This window comes from Pteropus medius, unplaced genomic scaffold, assembly GCF_902729225.1.
Source record: "Pteropus medius unplaced genomic scaffold, Ma_sr-lr_union100, whole genome shotgun sequence".
Classification (NCBI taxonomy): Eukaryota; Metazoa; Chordata; class Mammalia; order Chiroptera; family Pteropodidae; genus Pteropus; species Pteropus medius.
In genome coordinates this window covers 3,164,178-3,186,752 of record NW_024344436.1, presented here as the reverse complement: position 1 = coordinate 3,186,752, position 22,575 = coordinate 3,164,178, and positions in this window count along the sequence as shown.

The window sequence follows — 22,575 nt, the reverse complement described above, 5'->3', positions numbered from 1 at the left end:
GAATCTCGTATTTTTCTTTTTCTTTCTCCCCACCAGCCTCATCATATTCTCTGCCTCTTAAAATCCTATTCAGCCTGAAAGCCTCAGTGATCCATGAACTTTCCCAGACATTCCTGGGCAAAATTTACCCCTCCTTTCTTATTAGTCCATCACACTAACTGTGTTTCTTTGAATCCAGTTTCGCTATGACATATCTAAGTGTAGATTCATTTTTATGTGCCTTCCTCAGAAGTCACAATATTTCTTCAATCTATGGGTGTATGTCTTCCATTAATTCCAGAAAATGGACTATTCCCCCATTCGCCCATCCTCTCCATTCTTCTCCTTCCATAACTCCTTTAGGGGTAGTTTCGGCCCTCTTGTTCGACCCTCTATACCTCTTAGCTTCTCTTTCATATTTTCTCTCCTCATCTTTCTGTGCTGCATTTCCTCTTCTTCATTTTTCAATTCATTAATTCTCTGTTCAGCTTTGTCTAATCTGCTTCATGACACATCTATTGAACTTCTATTTCAACAATCTTTTTTTATTTCTAGAGACCTCTATTTGGTTCTTTTTATATATTTGTTCTCCTTCAAAATATCATACTCTTTATCATTTGTATTTCTCTTTCATCTATTTAATCACTTTAAGCATAATTGTTTTAAAATCTCTCTCAGATTGCTATAGTGTTTTATGTTATTAGAATGCTAAACTAGTTTGATATGTTTGTTGACTTTCCCTAATGGCATATCATTTCCTCGTGTGGTTTGTAATGTTTTTATTGTTGATACAACTTCAAAGGGGATTATATTTTGCTGTGAGTATGCTTTTGCTCTGGGGCGCATTCCTCCAGAATAGTCTTGCACTTCCTTCTCTTGATACCCCATGTGTCTGACTGATCTGGGACCTATTTTTACAATAATTTCTCAGCTTGGGAATTCCAAACTGTGGAAATTCAGAACTAAATCACATATGGTTTGGACCTGAAGCTTGTATTTCTCACTGTAGACATTTTTTTCTATTCAGAGCTTCGGTAAGGACAAGCTCAACTGTCACTACCCTAAGGCTGTGAGTGACATTTTTCTAGTCCTGATTTCTCTGACGATGCATTCCTTACACAGCAGTCCCCAAACTTTTTGGCACCAGGGACTGGTGCTCCTATGAGAATCTAATGCCTAATGATCTGAGGTGGAGCTGAGTTGATGATGCTAGCGCTGGGGAGCGGCTGCAAATACAGATGTAGCTTCACTTGCTTGCCTGCTACTCACCTTCTGCTGTGCGGTCTGGTTCCTAACAGGCCATGGACCAGTACTGGTCCACGGCCCAGGGATTGGAGACTTCTGCCTTACAGGGTTCCAGATTTTGTAGAAATCTCAATTTTAGCTGCCTGCCTCTTATGAACTAGAGATCATATCTTCTTCCCCTATGTTAGCATCAAAACCACAGTCCCTGGCACCAACGTCTGTATTCAATCTGAAGTCCCCATAACACCACCATCATCTTCAGCTTGTTGAAATTACCATTCAGACTTTAAGTGCTAGTTTATCTACTGGTAACTAGAATGCTTTGTATTCTAGTTCATGAGTTTCTGCAAATAGACCAAGTACTTCTTGAAAAGCCTGTCTAATGCATCTTTGTTTTTCCTGTAGTGCCTAGCATAGTGCTCTGTCACAAGACCCCTTACTTATCCACATAAATATATAAAAACTTTAGACATTCACACATGACCCTTTCATCTATGCAGAATCCCATAAGCCAGGAGGAGGAATGGCAGAAGTTGGCATAAGCCCCAGACTAGGACACTTCTTGCTCTCTTCCAAGTTACCTGTTCTTTCCGAAGAGGTAGTACAGTCATAAGTAGAGATCTGGACCAACAGTTAAACCTGGCTCTAGCCCCATCTCAGGTACTTCTGAGCTGAGTGAACTTGGAAAAGTCACTTCATCTGGAGAGTCAGATTTTGCATCTGTAAAACAGAGGCGGGGGCTGGCCTGGGTGATCTCCAAGATTCCTTCCAGGTCTAACAGCCTTTGAACCTGCAAGTTAAGAACACAAACTGTACAAAACTGTCAGGCTCTCACTCATATATCTCCAGGTTTTCCCTATCCCAAATCACCCACTAGAGTGTCTGTTTTCCCCCAGCTTCTCCTTCCTTCAGCACCTAAGCCTCTCCTTTCCACCCAGCCACCTTTCAAGGTACCCTGCTATTTCTCCAAGTCCACTCCCTGCTGAGGACTTTGTCCTATGTCTCTGTGTTAGAAAAGGGGGGAAGGGGTGGAGGCCGTGGTGACAATGAGTATCCCCTCCAGTGGTAGGGTGATGAGCCTGTGGGGGATCAGAAGGAAAAGCAGATGACCCAGTGACCCAGTGCCTGTGTGCGCAGAAGCTCCATCTGCCCCCACCTTTAGGGGTTTCCTGATCCTTGGACTGGGAACCCTGTAGTTTAATGAGCCTCTTGAGCTGGTTCAGAAACAATGAATCAAACCCAGCTGGAAGCTGCCCTCCGACCCAGCTAATGACTTGTTTATTGTCAGAGCAGCAGTGCTCATATAAGGGAATTTCAAAGTGTCACTAATTGGCAGAGGGCCAGTAAATAGCACCATATAAATCTGACGGTGCTTCCACTAAGGCTGAGGATTGCGGACCAGATACAGAAAAGGCAAAGGAAAAAGGGTACTGCCAGGGCTGAGCGATGGGTGTGGGGTGTAGCACCTTGCCAGCTGCCGCTGCTGCTACCCTGGGTCTCCAGCACCCTGTGGAAAATGGAGTGTTTGTTCTGTGATCGGAGAAAGGAAAGAAGCCCTATGATGGTCCTAGTCCCACCATTAGTGACATTGTACTGCATGTCCCCAACTCCAAGATGCCTGACCTCCTACTGTACTATAGAAGATGTCCTCTTTCTGAGGAAAAGATAAGAATCTCATTTGAGGTAGGATTAATGGATTTTGCTGACATAAAATTTAAGGTCTTGTTCTCCATTACACAAAAATGATCTTCTTACAGAAGAACCTGGGTAAGATCCTTGCTCCAGTGGGCCTCTTAGGAACTGAGCTAGGAGGACCAGGAAGTAATGACTGATAGGATAAAAATGAGCCTCTTCTTATTCAGCATAACCCATGAACTCCTACTGGGAGCAGGCCCAGAAGAGGCGCCAGAGATGAGTGATTAATGAAAAAAATAGACATTCCTTCCATGCACACCCCAACTCCTCTCATACACACATTCCTGCTGCCTGCCCCTCACCCATGTGTGGATTCAAGCTAGTGGATGATTTGGAGAAGATGAAAGCAAGAGTGAAGGAGAAAAGAGAAAAATCATAAAATGAGAAATAAAAGATGGGTAAGAAAGGAAGACAGGGGTTCAGAGTGGCATTAACCTGCTCATAAATGGTTGCTCCAGATGGCCTCCTCATGCCAGACCTCTGATCGCTGGCCCTAACACCCGCAGCAGGGAATAGTCAGAAAGCTTTGCCTCAAAGGCTCTGCTGCAGAGCGATGGGTGAGAAGGGCCAAGCGCTGATTCCTTGGGGTAACTATTCTATGTCTGGGGTAATGGACGCTAAGGGTAAGCCTCTTGCTGGCTAAGTTTAAGACTTGTGACATCAAGAAACCAGCAGGGCATGGTAGGGAGGCGAAATCTATATACAGTAGAACTGACAGGAAGTCCAAGATACCTGTGGTCTCAAAATGAGAGCTGGCACTGCCCAAATTTATTCGGCATCCACCAGGGCCAACGATGTGCCTGAGACTCCTAGCACACCCTAAGGTGGGTTCCACTATTGCAATCCCCATTTTACAGATGGAAAACTGAGGTTCAAAAAATCAGGGCCTGTCTTAGAGGTCCTGAGGCCTAGACACCACTCAGTCACTCACTCATGAATTCACAAGTATGGATGGAGAGCTTATTATGTTCAGGGCACTGGGCTAGGAACTCTAGATCTAGGGTAAGTGTGGGCTCTGTCCTTGAGGGGCTTCAAAGGACTGGCACTCAAATGACTGAAGATAATGTAAAACAGGATGGAGGACAGAAGTACATAGAGGAATGAACGAGAAATACGTGAGCGCATGGTAGGGTAAATTCTTATTTGATAAGAAGAGGGAGGCCTTCACAGAAAGTTGGAATTTCAGCCTAAGCCTTGAAGAAAAGACAGACTTTTAACAAGTAGGGAGGCCTGCAGTAAGGTGACCTCCAGAGGCAGGGGCCATCTCCTCCCGCCTCACCTAGCAGCACTCACAACACACAGACGGTGAGGGCCTGTGTCCAGCGTGTGGAAGAGGTGCTGGGACAAGGCCCACAGACAAAAAATATCCCTCCGAGGAAATGATTTCAGACAGATACATGTGACCTCCTGTGGCCTTGAACCAGATATCCCAGGTCCCCACATCTTTTTCTCCTCTGAAGAACTCCTCACAGTGAGCCCTTTGCCTAAACTCTGATGACCAAACACTTTGAGGTTCAAAGGTCAGGAAAGCTTGAGGAATTTCTCTCCGAACGTGTCTCCTTTTTCGTTTTCCTAACATTCAAATTTTTAATGTTACGAATTTTTCAAATCGGTTTTAAAACACATAGACATAGAACAAAAGGGTCAAAAAAGACATTATGATTTAAAGTATGCCTCCCACCCCTGCATCTTGTCACTGAGTTCCCCTTGCTGTTCCCAGTATTTCCGATCTTCCCAGGGCCATGTGGATCTTTCAGAGACTATATATCCTCTTGAAAAAGAGAAATACTTTTCCCAGCTGAAACAAACTTTCTGGGCTGTTTTGAGACTTTCCCAAATAGGGGCAGGAGGGGAAAGTCCAGAAGTCCTGGTCCACGGAGAGCAGCAAAATCCTCCTGGGACTCCACATACAAACGCACACCGCTGTCCTCAGGTGTTAATAGTTAACATAGTGCACGTTGTGTGCGTTCTCTCTTGTAATGCTCATAGAACCTTTAGGTCAGTATTACCTCCACCTCTCCCCGTTTTCCAGATATAAAAACTGAAGCTCAGAGAGGTTCAGAATCCTTCCCTTGTCACCTAGCTCATATGTGGCAGCACAGGATTTGAACCTAGCCCCATCTGCTTGCATGTCTTTGGCTCTTAATCACCACACAACTGTGTCTAGAAAGAGGCCATGGAACGCACTTTAAATTTTGCAAACTGAAATCTATGAGCATAAAATCCGGTCTCCACGCTGACGTCCAGGGAGAAATCTACTTGCAAAGAGGGTCCCAAGTTTCCTCATGAGATTTTTTCTCTCCTAGCTTTGCGTTTTGCACCGAATTTTCGGGAGGGAGACAGAACGTGTGCACACAGAGAAATGTCTTCTGGGAAACCTGAGTTTGCAGGTCTCCCATGGGCGCATGCCGTGAGGAAAGGAATCTCTCCTCAAAGAAGATGAGAGCCAGCCTTTAGGGAGGAGGTGTTGAGAGATCCGCTATCCCTGTGGTAACTGCCTTCTGTGAGCTTGGAGAAGGGCTAGGTAATCCCTCTATACCCATAGCCCCCTCTCATTGACAGCCCCAGGTGAGAAATGTCCCCAGCCACTCTGAGGACACTGCCTTGGAGGGGCCTCTGTGCAGTCAGGCTTCCAAGAGAAGCTGGGCCATCACGCCCAACAGAAATGATTGCGCTAATAAGGAGAGAGGTGGCCTGCAAGAGCCCTGCCTTGGCCCTAAGCCTCCAGTTAATGAGACTTCACAGGGAGAAAGCGCTTCCAGAGTGAGTGGGGGTGGGCCGGAGGGACGGCAGAACAGCTGGAGGCCAGCAATCCCAAGGCTGTTTACTAGGAGACAAAGAAAGGACTTTGCTCCCTGCTCCGAGGTCAAACTCAAGGTATCCTGGGGAAGTGGCAAGGGAATTTATGAAGTGAGGAGGCAGCGGTTTGACAGCTGTCTGCTGGCCCTGCTCCAGCGCTGGGTTGCCTCAACCCCTGAACCGTCCTGGAGAGAGTATCCACCTGATGAAGCGAGATTCCAGCCAGCAAGTGGGGCAAATCCAGGATTCCAGGCCCCTCGAGGGCTTCTGGGAGATGATGCTCATGCAGTGACATGGGTCACAGAATGGGTTAGAAAGAGAGAAGACAGCGACTGCTACCTCCTGGGCTCCCACGAAAATCCAAAACCACCTACCTCACTTCCCAACTCCTTCCAACTCGGATGCATGCAGACTTCCCTCATAGACAGACACTCCCGGAGACACCATGGCAGCTGTGGCAGTCTCCTACCTCTGAGGACAGACAACTGGGGCCCAAGTTTGTGACCATGAGGCAGGAATGGGCAGAACTGTGCCCGCCCCCCTCATTCCATCCTGCAATTCTCAGACATTTAGTGAGGGAGAGGAAGCTTCTGTGGAGGGGGTGGGCTCTGGGACTGAGTAGGAGGGCACTCAAGCATCGCATTTGGGGACGCCGGAGAAGCAGGTGGAAGGAGAGAGATTACATTTACCCAGGAACATACATTCAGACACTTTGGTTTTACAAGTGGCCAGCTTTCTGTGGGAATCAGATTCTTTTTTTTTTATTTTAAAGAAGGGAAAATGCGTGTGTATGTTTGTGTGTGAGTTTATGTTTGGGGTAGGGCGAGGATATTGACAGGAAAGGCAATATCTGCCTTGCCTACGTACTGCATTGGGACCCCATGCCTCCCAACGCAGGCACCGCAGTACTCACACAAAATGCAGGAACTTTAGTCCTTTAGGAAGACTGGAAATACAACTCAATACTACCCTCTCTGGCCATGTGTCCCCAGAGTGTAACTTAGTCCTCCCCTCCCATGGGACCTGTTCTTCCTCCCGTGGCCCCAGTTTCTCACCTGGGAAATACCCTGACACGTACCTCTCATCATTAGCCTCCCCTAACCACCCCCACCCTGACACTTCAGCTACCAGGAGCCCCCTCCGCCCTCAGCCTGACCTTGCTCTGCAGAGCCAGGGCCCCTGACCCCCAGCAGGGCGGCTAGAGCTGCTGCCAGGGCCCATCCATCAGGCCCAGCACAAGCCTCCTTCCCCGCCAGCCCCCACCACATCCAGCCTGCAAACATCAGTGCTGCCCTCAGAGGGCACACCAAGAGGGACTCTCAGGGTCTGTCTGCCACTAATCCCCTCTGGCAGCCCAGCCCCTTCAGTGTGACAGCTACCAGACAGAGGAAAGTGATGATCCCTCCCCTTCCATCCTGCTTTTTCTGAGGCTGATAGCTCCCCTCCTACCTGGTGACCTGCTAGGACCTAGGAGACCAAAGCCTCCAGTCAAAGATAAAAAATGCCTGGCTATTGACTAAAATACAAGAAAGGACCAATTTGTATGTTATTGACATAACCAGTTAATGCCAAAACAAACTGTGTGTACCCATCCCCACCGACATCTTCCTCAGTGGCCCTGGTCCCCAACCTTTTCTCCCCTGGGCTGCCCCACCTTCCCCTCCCTGCAGCCTGCATCTAAACTCCAGCTTCCCTCAGGGTAGGGATTTGTTGGGGTATCCCTGTGGATGTCGGGGCTCTGAAAGGCCATCCTGAGCCCTGCCCCACATCTGTGCCCCTCCTCAGGAGCGTTTTCACAGCACACTGTGGAAAGCCGAATCCCAGCCTGCCGACCTCTCACCCCCGCAGACTCGCGATGTTTGCGCAGGAGCTGCAAGGACATAATGAGAGGCTGATGTCCTGCAGCTGGGCTGTGTTCGGGCTCTGGCAGGAGTGGAGATGGGGGGCAGTAGGGCAGGTCCAGAGAGTAGAGGAGAGCGAGGGAGCAATACAATGTTTGGGGCCCAGCAGTCATAGCTCACACATGATTTTTCTCCCCATAATGTTCTCCGGTCCAAGCCTATGGGCCCCAGAGTCAGAAGCTTCCAGGACTATAACAAGGCTTAGTTTATACACAAACAGCTGCATTTTCCTACTACTGTTTACTGCAAAAGGAGCCAGCCCCAGCATCCTCCCAGCTCCAAGTGGCCTCGTGGCGGGTTTTATGTTCGCTTGGTTAATCTGGGAGAGCAAGAATAGCATAGTCCATGGATGGGGAGCATCCACATGGGGACCTCAACTCCTGGGTCTGTTACTCCGTTTCTCCACCCCCCTGGACCTCAGGTTCTCCCCAATGTCCCTCATCCCATGCACTTACAAACACACAGCAGGGTAAAGAACTTAAGAGGAGAAGCCAGTTGTTTCAGACTCACTGAGACCATCTGTCACGCAAAGGGGCCACATGGGACGGACTCTATGCCTCAGTGTGTTGTGATCTGTTATATATCTGCCCCTTCCATACCCCACTATCATCCAGGCCCTACAAATGCCCTGCACCCTGGGGCTGCTGTTAGATGGCCAGACTCAGGGCCTGTCATGACGTGCCAAGGAGGCTCACAGCCCAGGAATCCCAGCCCCCCAGTCACCCTGCTGCTACCAGGCCCAGAGGGCCACGAGGAGGGAGGGACCTCCCTGCCCAAAGTGCGGCTCACCTTGCCTCTTCTGATCTCTGGGCTGCCAGTGACTAAGGGAAGGGATGCTGCCCCCAGGGACCAGAGAATGGTGACCCTACTCTCTCCAACTATAGCAAAGCCCCTTTAGAGAGACAGTGAGATAGCAATGGAGCTGACAGGAAGCATTCTCCTCCAGGCCGTGTGGTGCAGTGGTTAGCCCCAGGACCTGGAGGCAGTGAGTGAACAAGGTATCCAGCATGGCCAACTTCTTAGAATCTGGTGAGGATCCCCCTCCTGCAGCTGTGGGAAGGCTGAATGTGTTACCCATACGAAGCACTTAGAATAGGCCTGGCACACAGTAGGTGCTCAGTGATGACAGCTGTTGATACCTCCACACAGGCCACACATCAGAGCATGGAATCGGAGGTTTGAGACGGACAGTGCTGCTTTCGGCTTCATTCTGCTGAATAAGAGTCACCTCCAGGAATTTCTTGTCTCTCAAAAAAAAAAAAAAAAAAGAAAGAAAGAAAGATTGAAGAACCAAATTTCCTCGTCTCTATCCTAGTCCCAAAGTCTTCGCACTTCACCCCTTGATTCTGCTTCTGAATGTGACATAAGGGCCTAGGAGCAGACAAGCCTGGGTTGAAACCCCAGTTCTGCTTGTGCAGCCTCAGGAAAGTGACTTATACTAATTGTCCTCAGCTATAAAGTCATGGCCAGTAGAACCTGCGCGGGGCAAGATGGCGCCCGATGCCAGCAGGGTCTTCATGACACTGTGCAGGTCCCCCAACCTCTTGAAACAGGGGCCTGTCTCAGATAATAAGCAATCGTGTTCCCAAAGGTGGATGGGCGGGAATGGGGAACACCAGGATTTGGATTCTTTACTGCCTTCACTCTGGAGAGGTTTGAACTCATCAATTCTGGGCTCCCAGTCTGACTTTCCAAGGGGAGAGAGAGAGAGAAGAGTATGGCACTTCTCACGCCTCAATAAATCACATCCCCACACGGCCAGCTTAGGCACCTGACAGGTGGGCTCTGCAAGTCACTCATGTTCTGACAATAGCGTCTCTCTACATGCCCAGAAGCGCTCATGACCAGGCCCCACAACCTGACCTGTTCCCCACAATGGAACCTGCGTACTCCACCCTACCCCTGGGCATCCCGGCAGGTCATCCCCAGCTCCAGACACACAGGCTGGGGGCCCGGAACACAGAGCTCCCAGAGGACTGCAGCTGAGACAGCCCTTGAAGCCAGCTGCCCTGCCTCCTTCCCCGCAGGGAGAGTGGAAAGAGGGAGGGGCAGCTCGGAGAGAAAACAAACTTCAGACTCATTATCCCCCAGTCTCCCTCTCTACTCTCCGCACAATTAAAGGTCTCTAATCCGGAATGAAAAGCAAACACAGCTCTCCTCTTGTCCCCGGCTTCCTCTAATCAGGGCCCTGGGCCCTGGCTCCTGTTTTCAATACAAATATTCAATTAAACTTTCCTGGAGGTTCCAGTAATTGGGTCCCAAAGGGGGAGGTTCCTACTGAGAGTGAAACTCGGGGACAGTGTGACCGAGGAGGTTAAGACAGCTGCAGGCAGAGAGGGCGATGGTGAGGAAAAGGGGACCTCAGATTCACCCTAATGGTCAAGAAACATCTTTCTAGCACTGTGTGCTCACAAATTCTGGTTTCCTCTGAACTGGCCTGACAGAGGAACTGAATCTTCAAGAACAGACCGCAGACCTACCTGGACTTGCCTTGGACTCGCCATGCGTGGACTCTGTGATTTCCTGCTTGTCTCTGTCCCGGTAACCTTCTCCAGTCAGCCACTGTCGCGCCCCCAGGCATATTTGAATAAAAGCACTACAGTACACCTCTACCACCAAAACCTCTGAAGACCCTCCACCTCTGACACGAATTGCTGCAAGTAACAATCACTCCTTTTTCCTGTAGTACCTTCAAAAGCAGAGTATTCTCCTATTCCTGTGGAGAAACTAAGACCCAGAGAGGAGAAAAGTCTGGCCCAAGGTCACCCTGCAGGTCAGGGCCTGAGCCTGACCAGCCCCCAGGACTCCTGATGGCCCCAGGCTGTTTCCACCCTGTTAGCCCCAGGCAAGACTAGAACCTGGGGGTGCCTGGGTCCCAGCCCCAGCTCCACGGGGACCTGCTGTGACACAAAGGAAAGAAAACTTCCTCCTTTGAAAACTTCAGGAATCAGTTTCCTCCACTGGAAACTTTCTCCCGCAAATCCTGAGGACCCTTAAAGAACTAAGACGCAGGATTCAAGAAGTGGGAAGTTAAAATAAAGACCTGGAACAAGGTGATTTTTAGAACAGAGGCAGGAGGTGGACTTAGTAGTTATTTTTTTATTATTATTATTTTTTCTTTTTCTTTTTGGTTCCATCTTAAGAAGTCAAGTTATAACCCAGGTTGGGGGTGGGGGTTGTGGGTGGGGGGAGACTGAAGAAGGAGCCCAGCTGGCCCTTCTAATTACAACCCTAAAGCACTCTTGAAAGATCTGTCTGACAGTGTGGGACTGACTCCTCTTATCCAGCACATGCTGCACCTGGAGGTCTCTGCTCATGACCTCTAGACAAGGACAAGGTTGACTGGAAAAGGAAGAGGGGAGGGCCGAGGCCTGAAGCCCCCTCATTGGAGTGGAAGAGAGACAGACTCCTGGACAGCTGGCTAGAACTGGGGTGGGGGATAGGGTAGGATCAGCACCCTGGGATGAGGCCACAGAAGGAATGGCTGGACCTGGGTGCTGGGACCTTCACTTAAGGAAAGGTAACTATAGGTAGATTTCACCTAAACTTTTCCTGGTTTTCCCTCCTCTCTTATCCCGCCCTGGTTAGGCTGATGGCTGTCTAGGTCCTCTCCAAAACCTAGTCAATCAGACATTCCCCCAAATTCTGGTCAACCTCTCTGGATGCAGCAACCCTAAGTTTCAGAAGGACTTGAGGGCTACAGTTCAGCCCAGAGATACTCACACATCATAACCGGAGAGGGCCCAAGGCCTCCGGCCAGGCAGGTGAAGGCTGCTCCTCCCAGCCAGAAGTTAACTTGTGAAGTCCAGAAGTCAACGTGTGAAGTCCACTGGGAGCAAGAGAGAGCAGATTGGGAGACGCTCCCCATGGCAACGAGCCCAGGAGGCGAGAGCGGAGCTGGGGCCTTGCGAGGGAGTCTGGCTTGGGGTTTAAGAGTCTCTCGTTCCTTTTTTTAAAAACTCTAGGCCTCAAGTGCTCTGGAGAAGATCATTATACGGAGCCAAGACGCAGGCGGAGGAAAGCTGGCTTTCTTGAGAGGCACCGTCCTCTCCTCTCTGAGGTCAGATTTAAGGATCCCTGACTCCCTTGTCTTACCCAGGCTGAGGCTTGCAACTTCTCTATCTGTGACATAGGACAAAGGACATGCAGAAGAGTGAGAAGGGGCTATGTTTCCATGGCCTTGAGCCCAAGAAGGAACTTCAAGTTCTTGAAAAGCGGCAGCGAAGGTCAGACTTGCTGTGATTCTCAGGCTATCTGACCTGGGCTTGGAAAAATCACCATCTGTAACCTTGCTGTCTCTCTAAGATCACTGTTCCAGAAGTAGCTCCTCTGTGACCCAAACTATACCGGCAATTCCCCTCTCTCTACCACTCCTTTTTTTCACTGTCCACACTAGAATTTGGGTACCACATAAGTCCTTTGGTTTAGATTTCACATAAATCCTGACTGGGGCATCAGATTATCAGACAGAAGACACTGACCTCTCTGGTGTCCAGCACGGGTCGTGCACAGATGGACACTGACCGTGGCTGCTGCTGATTTATCTTGTATTTGTTGAAGTCTTTTGGCTATTGATCTTGCGTAGGGACCATCCCTTGACGACTGGGACTGTGAGAGAAGAGATGACAGAGGCCCTAATAACCAGTTCTATCAGGAAATGGGCAGTGTTAGTGGAGGGAAAAGAGCAATCCTAGGAGGCTCTAGACTAAAAGTGAGAAGAACACTTTGGGGATCAATGCATGAGAGCCGGGGGCAGAGCAAAAACAGGAAAATGGTGACACTGGGGGTGGGCACATTAATAGGCTCCCAGTCACGGCCCTACTGGGTGAGGTGCAAATCCAGCAGGAGACCAGAGCTGTTGCAGGAGATTGTTTTCAGTGATATAAAAACGCCCTGGAGTTGTTTGCAATCCATCTTACAATCAACAGGTTTTTTACTGACTATATTTACAGAAATCTTTTCCTCTGTGTCAGAGAAAAAGAACTACAGGAAGAGGTATATAGATCCCCAAACTCCACTTGGGCACGATGCCCTCCACACTTTCGCACACACCATTTCATCTGCCTGGAATGGCCTCATTTCCCTCATTTGCCTACGTAACTGTCTTTCTTCCCACTCCCTGCTAAATTAGGTGCTCCTCTAATCTCAAAGGGTGAGGATTAAGTGAGTTAATTCACGCAAAATCCTTAGGCAGAACTTGGAACACGACACTCAAAGATGAGTTGTCATTGTTACTATTATTCTACCACGGTGCCCTTCACGTGCCTCTACACGGATCACGTGGGTTGGTAGTCCTGTGCTTGTCTACCGCACCCACCTAACTGTGAGCTCTTGGCTAGCAGGAGTCATTCATTAAATTCTTTCATATCCTATGAACCTGGGATATGGGATAGTTTACAGCCTGGTATATGCTAAGTGATCATTAAATTTTGAATGAATATATAAATGAAAAATGAATACTTATGCACTTTTGAGATGTATTATGAGCAAAACACGTGCCTGCCACCAGAGGTGGTCATATTCCCTTGGATATGTGTTCCTTCACCCCTCACCCACCCGTTCAGGCACTCAGCCAACAGCATGTGGTCCAGTCTCTTAGGAGAGAGTTCATTTTGCTTTTTCCCAAAGCAGCCAACATCAACAGCGACGTGGAGATGGAAAACAGACCAGGACCAATGAAAGTTGCTCCTTCTCCAGCTGAGGTTCCAACCGTTTTAATTCTGCTAATGAGACCCAGCTAGAAGTAATCAGGAAGCGTCTAAAATTAGCTGTTTTAATTTGTGCAAGAGGGAAACAGGCTGACTCAGAAGCGGCACAGTCTCTAGCGGGATCCTGGGAAACTCCAGAAAACCAGAGCACCATCTGGTGCTCCAGCACCCAAGACAATGCCCAGGAGGGACTCTACCTTTGATCATAACTTAGAACAATCCACTCGACTGACTCAGAATCCACTCTGTTTCAAGGTGGAGGCTATAGCTACAACCTGGAAAATGTTAACTGGACTTTGATTATGGGAGACTTTTCTCCTACCCAACTCACCACTTTCTAACTTTATTATCTAGGTTCTCATTTCTCACCACTAAGTTAGATATTTGGTAGGTGTTTCGCTGCCTTCGTCGATTTTTTTTCTGACCGTTCTGTCCTACGGCAATCTCTACATTTTCTGAACTCCTAAGAGAAACTTACTGTCTTTACCATTTATTTATTAATCCATCAATCAGTTATTGAGCACCTAGTACAGCCAGATACTGAGGTAAGGACGAGAGAGTCACCCAAAGAGGAAAGCGACACAGTTCTGTCTTAAGAAGCGGAGTCAGCTGAGACCAAATGGAAACAAACGATTGCAATATCACGAGACAGTTGCTATGTGGAAGTGATGTGTGTGCCAGGGACACTGGGAGCCCAGGCAGAGAACAATCTGGGTTTGCCTAGGGGAATCAAAGAAGATTTTATTTGGCACTTTGCACATATTGCCTTCTGTTACTAGTTTCCTTTCTTATTTCCTTACTCCGCAGATATGAGCAACTTGCAGCCAAAGAATGTGTCTTCTAATTGTTTGTATTCTGATCTCCACAGAACCTTTCACATAGTAAGTAGCAGTTCAAAGTTTTCCATTGGCTATTCTCTAAGAATTTGGGAATCTTTCATTAGAGACTGTTTTCATTCTTTTGAGAATCTATAAAAATAAGTTGAAACTGTAGAGGAAAAGAATTAGGACGAGGACTCCTGGACCAACCAATGGATGACCTTGTGAGGTTGCAGAATGTTCTGTAAAATGCTTCAAAAACAGGGACGTCATTCATGTGTTCAGGGCAGTTTAGATCTGGTGCCCCCTAAGGACAAGACAATGGAGTAGATGAAGTTTCAGGGGCCTATTGGCTCCAATGTTTTTATTGTCTTCAGGGGCCGCTAATAAAAGACAAAAGACCAAGTCCTGTGAGGAGGAGAATTTACAAGTTAGAGGGGAGATTCCAAGAATAAGATCCGAATCCTTGGCTTAGCTTCCACAGCTCTTGTCAGCTGACCCCACGTGCCTCTCTAGTCTCATCCCGGTCATCGCTGCCACCCTGAACTTCCCATGGTTTTCTGCACTCAGTGGGTACTTTACACCCTCTTCCTTTCTGACCTGAGGACATCTACTGAACTCAAACGTCACCTCTTCAGTTAAATGATCCCTGACTTTCCCCAGCAGAATTAGTCACTCGGTTCTCTCAGTAACTCTAGCATTTTATTTATATCTCTATTGTGACACTTGTCACATTGCAAGTATATTAATTAGGCTGTTTGAGTTACGAGGACGAAAGTAATCTGGGCTTGACAGCCTGGACAATCATTAGGGCACGGCTGAGCTCACATACTCAGACAGAAGCTCTGATGGCGATAGGAATGTCAGCATAGAAGTTTCTCCCCAAAATCAGAAGTCCTTGGACCCCTTATCTGCAGAGTTGCCCTTAACATCATATGCTATTGCTTCTTTATTCTCAATACCTCCCCTTTTCCTCCCCACCATGCAATACTCCAAATCATATAAATTGAAGTTCAAGGTCCTTCTGAAGTCTGTCTACTTTCCCTTGCTTCAGTTGCCACCATCTTAGTCTCAGTGGTTCTCAATCCTGAATGCACGTTAGAATCACCTGGAGAGATTTTAGCATGTTCCAGTGGTTTCCCTCTGCTCTTAGGTTAAAGGCCATTTCCTTGCATTGGCACCAAGGAAGATCTGACCCTCGCCAGCCTCTCCAGCCTCACCCGGAGCCCTCTCCTGTGCTTACCACACTACCTCTCTGTTGCTTACATGTGCCACATCCTTCCCTCCTTGGGGCCTTCTAGTGGGTATTTCCTCTGTCTGGAGGGCTCTTTTTCTTTCTCTCTGCCTGGGTATTAATACCTCCTCCTCTCCTCCTCCTCCTCCTCCTCCTCCTCCTCCTCCTCCTCCTTCTCCTCCTCCCAGATGCAGCAGAGATTAAGAACATGAGCTCTAGAGAAGACAGCCTGGATTCAAATCCTGGCTTCAGGACCGTATCCCCTGCATAGGTAACCTTGAGCATGGTGGCCTCTTTAAGCAATAGTTTCTTCTCAGAAGGTGACTTTGGGCAGTAGAGTCACCTACAAGAGAAAAGCATGATAATTTACTTAGATGTCTGTCTTCTCACTTTGCACTAATACTTACGGAAGAGGACTTGATTTGTTTACCTCGTACCTGTTAATATGCCTGATCTTTTTTTTGAACAAGATGTCCCTGTCTGCATTCCTTAGCAGATCCCTGCCTGGAACTCCATTCTTCTGGTGTTTGGGGTGCTGGATCATCTCCAGCTTTCCCCAAACTGGGAAATTTACAGCTAGAGAATCATGACTTCCTCTCTCTCTCCCCCCACCATAAAAAAGCAGAAAGCAAGTCGGACATCAAAAGCCTCTTTAAAACCAACATTTTGATGACTTAAGAGTAAATGAATGAGAAACATACGGCTTAAATTTCCTTTATGATACACAAGGGCTCCTTCTGGACTCACTTCCCATTGCTGCCAAGCTAATGATGAGAGTAGAAGTTGCCCAATTCTCACATCATCAACAGATGGCTCCCCATATTTGGAAAATTTTCACGTGGCTGAGGAAGGAAACTGCAAGCTCCTCAAATCAGTTACATGCCTAGTGGTGCTTTTGCCTGCTTTACGTCTTATCCCAGTCAGAAAGAAATTCCACATCCAGGGACCCCAGGCCTGGAGCTGTAGGGCACGCCTTCCTGGGGCCAGCAGCTGGCTCAGCAGGACGAGCACTGGACCTAGCAAAGATCGGAGGCCTAGATGCTAGTCCTGAGTTGCCACTGGCAAAGCCACGTAACTTCCCTGAGCTTTGGTTTTCTCATGTGCAAGATGGAGATAATGATTCTTACTCTCTGTGACAGAGTTGTAAGGATAAAAGAGATGACATGCAATATAATGTCTGTCACATAGCAAATAGTCAACACCAATTGACTCTAAAAGCAATACAAATGTAAGGTCACCGAGAGTCTTAACATTCTATGAGTGTATGCATCAGGAGCTGGCTTCTCATGTTCCCTTCTGGCTGGGGGAATTGAGACGGCCTCAGAAGGAGAAGAGAACCAAGGAGACTTGGCCCTTGTGTTGGTGCTATGATCAGAGAAGAACTGCCATGGAGAGGCAGAGTCTGAGACATAGTTCCCAGGACACCTTCATTCTCAATGCGGTGACACCCCTGTTTCCCCAAGGCCCATTCTCACTTTCAGAGTCATTGGTGAATGGTTGTGCTTTGAGTGTCATTTTTTAAATCTTTCCAACACTGACTTGTGCTGGCAGACCCCTCCCCCGCCAAAAAAAAAAAAGAAAAAAACAACCATCTCGCGTTACAGCCAGACCAAGCTGGCAGGCCTTGGCACAGAGCGGCAGCTATTCCACAGCAGAAGAAAGGCCTCCTGCATTTGCAAGGGCTGACCTTGCCCAGGCGGGTGCTGACCTGAACTCTGCGAGCTCTCCCTTCCCATGCACATTTGTTGATGGTAAAAACCAGTTCAAATGGACATCAAGCAGAGCCCAAGAAAGAGGCAGGTGAGGGCTGGGGAGAGATGGCACAAAGAGATGAGTAGCTGGGGGATAGGGTAGCTTAGGAAAAACTTGAGAGTGGCCTCCTTCTTTCCGCCTCCACCTGCTGTTTTCAAATCTACTCGCTAATTTTCTAAGAAGTGCTGCTCTGGGCCAGGCTAGGAGCTGATTCAGGGTGGAGAACATGACAGGTAAGGGCCCTGCTGTCATGAAACTTACAGTCCAGCAAAGACTGTAAGTCTCTGCAAAGACTAGTATTTAAGCTGAGACTGAAGGATCAACAGGAGTCGACTAGGCAAAGGCATACGTGAGTGGTGGTGGGAGAGGCTGGGAGGAGTGTCGAGAGCTGCCCAGGTAAAAGAAACTGTGTGTGCAAAGGCCCTGATCAATACATCGCTTCAGTTCCATTTTGCCTCCTTACATTTACAGATTTGCAAACAGATGGAGATACATAGGAAGATATCTGAGTTATTTTCCACAAGTTTCTAGGTCCCTAGCAAATGAGAGTATGTGCCAAGAAACAGTTGGGATGGACAATGTCACCTCACTTCGCATGCCAGCGTATTAGAATTTTTACTCTGAAACAGAGAGATCTCTACTTATCTAAGCTTTTTTACATTTATCTCCTTGACAGTCTGTCGTTTTCGTCATTTTAATGAATAATTTGGATGAAGACACAGGGATTATATCATTGTAGTATTTAAGACCATGTGCTGGAATCAGATGGGTTCACATCCCTGCTCCATAATTTATTAACTCTTGTAACCTTGGGAAAATGAATCAATTTCTCCAATCCTCAGTTTCTTATCTGTAAAACAGGGCTAATAAGAGTGCCTACCTCATAGGTTGTTGTGAGAATTAAAAGAGGAAAAAAGTCCATGTAAAGTGATTAATTTAGTATTGGAAATATACTGAGTACACAGTACGTGTCAGCTATTTTGGAGAAAGAGTCAGAGGTGGGCGTGAGGCTGAATACTCCCTGGTCAGAAAAATCCAGATCTCAGTGGGCTGGATCTGCAGGGCAATTCAGCCATGATAAAATTTAATAAGAACAAATATAAAGTCTCTCTCTCTCTCTCTCACACACACACACACGCACACGCACACGCACACGCACACCCATACACATATATACACACACACTTTATGATGATGAGACTTCTGAAATTTTAGTAAGTTGTAGGCACAAGAGGAGGCTGCTACTAAAAATCTCAGATTGTACTGTGGAAACGCAGTGCCTAAACTAAGGGATGTGATAATGCAACTCTGTTCCGCAGGTCAGACCACTGTGGAGTATTTGCCGTAAGTTCTAGGTGTCAAATTTTAAGAGGCATATACTCAAAGCAGACACAAATCAGGGTGAAGCGGGCATTGAAAATCATGTTCCGTGAGGCGCATTTAAAGGATCTGGCATTTTTAGCCCCGAGAAGAAAAGTCACCCAAAATGCTATCTTCCATAAACACACTTAAATATTTAGGAAATGCCTCTAAGCATCAAGTAATGTGCTATGTGTTACCATGACGATCAAAAGGTCTCCATCTTTTAGGTAATACTGCGGTGCTGGCCCAGGTCCCATCTTCAGAGCGGACAGACCCATCCCTCAGCTACTGAGAATGCTAGGGGCTCACACCTTGTCCCTCACTGTGACTGCTTCTCCCGGGGTCACACTTCTTGCCAGGGGCGGCTTGATGTGGGCAAAGAAAGGTCTCGCCTCCTCGCCACATCTGGGATAACTCTGAGGAGCCGCCCCAGCTCCAGGGAGCCTCATGGGACCAGATGAGGCCTCGGTTGCATCCACGATTCCTGCCATTCTCGTTTTCTTACAGGAATGGCTCTCCATCAGAGTCTGGCCGGTAGGTGGAGACACACAAGCAATCGGGCAACTTCAGTGGTTGGCAGGGCTAGGGATGGGGGCAGCACAAGGTGCTGCGGGTGTACCTAGGATGGACACCTCATCCAGAGTTGGAGAGTCAAAGAGGCTTCCCAGGAGAGGTTATCTGAAATGACATCCAACATGGGGCGTGGCCGGGGTGGTGAAAATGATTTTTAACCTCTAGCTAAATGGAAGAAGAAAGACCCAGTATCTTAATCATGGACCCGAGGCTGGGCAGATGGCCACAGAGGAGAGGCCCTGCTCTGCCTCCTCTCCTCCAGGGTTCTCAGATCTCTGCCCACAGCCCACATGCACAGGGTCCCCGGTTTTCAGCTGCTGGACACCACCCGTCCATCAGAAGCCCTAGGGCAGGGACAGGGCTCTACTTTTTGGAATTCAGTTTTCCTACTCCCGATCCCTACTACATCTTAAGTGAGGTTGAGTTTAGAGATTAAAAACTCATTTCTTTACAGGAAATGAAGCGCTATTGCCAGGACCGCCCAGCAGAGAAAATGTGAACAAGATGCCCTGTGCCACTGATGGACTCCCAACTCTTATGCCTCCAGGGAGGGCAGGGAAATGGGCCACCGTCTCAGGCCCTCCCACAGTCATTTCCAACTGGACTTCATATGAGAGTGAAAAGTCCCTGGCTGTGATCTCATCCACAGCCGTAAAAGGTCCTGGCTCCCAAAGCTACAAATTGCCCCATTTGAAGGGGGAAAGAGGCCTGGGAGTGACGTGGGAAGGCCCCTGGGTGCTAGACCAGCCTTGCAACCAATTGGCTGTGTGACCTTGGGTGAGTCTGTTGACTTCTCTGGGCCTTGGTTTCTTAATGTAATGATAGATACATAGCTGGGTTTCTGGACTTCTAAGGTTTCTTCCATCTAATTCTGATTTCTGAGGGAGGAAATGGAAAAGTTCACCAACATGACTGGAATCTCACAGCCCAGCAGCTGAGATCTCTAATCCCCTAGTCTCATATCTACTCCTCTTCTTCTGAGGAGAGGGAAGGACCCAGAAAAATCAGTGGCGTGTCTCTTCGAAATTCACCAGGTCGAGGTGAAGCCTGATGAGAAGTCAGATTTTTCCATGCAAATTTGGATGCCAGCTCGGATCACCTCACTTGGTTTCACTTGCCCAGACTCCTCCCTCTGTACTCTCAGCCACGAGTCCTCTTCAAATGTCCAACATTGCCCCCACCCTTTGTGCCAGAGGAACTGTCCTAAAATGTAGGTAATAGATACCCTTGATGGAGTCTGGCACTTCTTCATCAGCCCCAATCTTAATTTCAGGAATGACTGGATCAAATGAATCAGCGAAAATTTATTGAGTAACTATTAACCACAAATCTACATACCAGAGACTGTGAGGCTAGGGAAGAATAGGAAACAGCCCGTACTGTGAGTAGGGACACTCTGTAAGTTTTCTCTTGCCTTTTACTGTATCCACATTGCCAACTGTCAATTCCTAGGTGTTACCCACTGTGCTGGGGCCGTTCAGGTGGTCGCATTTTCCAGGATGGCAAGGCAGCTCAGCCAGGACAAGGACCCCTTAGACGGGTGCTTCCAGGCCACGATATATACTTCTGCAGATGGTAACTGACAGCCATTATAGCTACTAGCACCTAAGAACATACTCCATTGTCTGGGGACAACATCCTTTTTGAAAGAGCAAGACAGTGTCAGGGAGGACTAACATGAGAGATGTAGCTACCTATTGCTATAAACAAATTACTACAAACTTAGTGGCTGAAAGCAACATACAATTATCATCGCATGGTTTCCATGGGTCAGTTTAGTTGGATCCTCTGGTTCAGAGGTTCTCACAAAGATTCAACCAAATTGTTGGCCGAGTTGGGGTTTCATCTGAAGATCTACTGGGGAAGGATTCACGTCCAAGAAAGATTATTGGCAGGATTTGATTCCTTGTGGGCTGTTGGTCTGAAGTAACCCTCAGTTCCGGGCCATGTGGGTCTCCTCGACAAGGCCACTTGCTTCTGTGAAAGCTGAGAATGCAATAGAGAGGTCACTAGCAAGAGGAAAGTCACCATCTTATGTAATATAAGCAAGGAAGTGAATATGTCACCCTTGCTGCATCCTATGTTTTGGAAGTTAGGTTGTAGGTCCTGCCACGCTCAAGGGAAGGGACGACACACGAATGTGGACACCAGGAGATCCATTGCGGGGAGTCATCTGAGAGCTGTCCACCACAAGAGAGGAGATAGCAATGCCAATCACTGAGCCTTTGGCAGAACCAGCCCTGGCAAGCAATGTGGGCCCATGTCATAGCCAGACCAGCTTATCCAAAAAGGTGTGTGTGTGTGCTGGAGGTGAGAGCCAGAGTGGTGGCACCTCAGGATGAAATGACACCATTTCACACACGCACTGATGATGGGGGAGAACTAGTGTCAGGAGAGACATGACCAGAGACGGGCATATAGTGGTAACTGTATGCTGGGGCAGTGCGACAGGATTTAGTCTCTATTCCAAGCAAATAGAGGAGGCTATCACAAAAACTCAGGAAAGAATGATGCCTCGTTCAATGCCTTTTTCAGGCAAGAGCCACCCTCGCATCCCCCAACCAGGAATCAGCCCCATCTATATCTACTAGAGGGTTGAGATAAGAAACTATCCTGTGGAGCAGAGGTGGGGCAATTCGCTTTCTCATTCCTTGCCTTCTCAGAGTGCCCCTCCTCAAGCAGCTTCGGCGACCATGAAGCTGTAAAACGCTCTTTCCCCTCCTACAGCATGATGCTGTGGTTAAAACTCACAGGAAGGGGTCTCGCAAATGCCTTGAGAAATGTTAAGCTGGCTTCCCTCTGTCCTCAGAGTAGGACAATTGCTAACATGCAGATTGAGGACCCCGAAAAGGCACCACTAGCTAAGGGGCAAATGTGGCTTACAGCTGCATTGGACTAGCAGAGGGTTACTTCCTGAAATCCACGTGGAGACACCAAATGGGCTGGTCGCAGCCCTGCTCCCAAGTCCCATCTGATCTAGACGCCACCGTAGAGTCCAAGTTCAGCTAAGACTACTACTAATCACTAGCCCTTCATCTTTAGGAGAATCTTGAAGGGATTTCATCCCTACTTTTGAAGGTTTGCTAAGAGGCAATTGAGGCTAAGAGATAAGGCTGGCTCTCTACTTTGAAAGAAGATCCTTTCCAAAGACTGAATTCTTCCTGTCCTTTCTCACTTCCTCCAGGTTCTCAGTCTAGCTCCCATCCTATCTTCCTCCATATTGCAGGCCTCAGTGTGGAGCTGCCGACTGGATAGCCAGACGAGCGTTGTATCTGAGATAGATGGACAGTCACAAAAAAAGCCTCAGAGAAGAGTAATCCAGACAAATGAAGGGCAGAAAAACAGGAAATAATACCACCTACCACTGATTGGAACACTTCACCCAAGTTATTATCCAAGTGCTTTACAGACACTGTTTCATTGATCCTTACAACTACCTCTGAGGGAGTTAATAACAGTATCCTTGTTTTATAGATCAGGAAACTGAGGCTCAGAGAGATTAAGTCGCT